Raw genomic sequence first — 1,096 nt, 5'->3', positions numbered from 1 at the left:
CGTGACAACTATGTCGAGGGAAAACCCCGGCACTGGAAATTTATAGGTGGAAGCATACAGATAGAATGCAAAAGCTCATTTGGGGGTCACAATATCAGCCTATGTCCCTCACAGTTTTGGAGTATCCAAGAGCCCCTTTGGACATAATCAGTGGACTTAGGAAAATTCATTATAATTAAATTCCAGATTTGCTTCTCAACTTTACAACAATTAATTGGGACCATCAAGGCTGAAAATAGTAGCATCATTTTACAGATGAAGACTTGCATCCCAGAGACTAGAAGTGAAATAGTTTTGTTAAAAGTCAGGGCACACCCCTCAGAGGGCTAGAGCTGAGAGTGAAGCATCAATCTAATAGGAAGTGAGGAGAGACACACAAGAACACCCAAACTTGTAGATAGTACCCATTCAACCTAGCCCCAATGGCTTGATGGTCAGAATTCAACTAGAGGAAGATTTAAAAAAACATTTTTTTTCAATAAAGGAAGCAAGTGTACATTGCTACAATTTGATGAACTTGACCTATACTTATGGATGTAGTAGCTCAAAACACCAACTAAGAGGGAAGGAGTCTTCACATCAAGTATCAATCCTATTCCCTCTACATACAGGGTTGATAAGGACAGGCAACTTAGACACTGACTACCTAAAATGGGGGTGCTATAAAGGCATGAAGTGACTGGCTTACAGGTTTTCAAGGGAGAGTTTCATTTCAGAGTGTGCAGGGGAAGGTGGAATCCCCACTGAATAGTTTTTATCTTGTCTAGACGGGTCTGTTGAAAAGAGATAGGGATAAGATTCTTATGAATAATTATTATCATGACCGTAAAGGTAAAAATTTTGTAATTAAAACGGGGGAGTAGTTAATCTTACAGTCCAGAAACAGAGGACCCTAGGACCATCAAGGGAGACGAGCATGAGCAGAATGAGGGACTTTATCCAGAGAAGCAGTGATACCAGAGATGAGGACAAAGAGAGATAGAGCTGCTGAGGACTGTAGACTCATGGAAAGAGAAAGACTAAATGCTGGTCACCAGGAGGAAGGCTTGCAGAATGTGCTCTTTGGGTTATTTAAATGATTCTATATTCCTGAGTG

The sequence above is a fragment of the Chrysochloris asiatica genome, unplaced genomic scaffold (genome assembly GCF_000296735.1).
Source record: "Chrysochloris asiatica unplaced genomic scaffold, ChrAsi1.0 scaffold00165, whole genome shotgun sequence".
NCBI lineage: Eukaryota > Metazoa > Chordata > Mammalia > Afrosoricida > Chrysochloridae > Chrysochloris > Chrysochloris asiatica.
Note: the sequence above shows the minus strand (reverse complement) of the source record.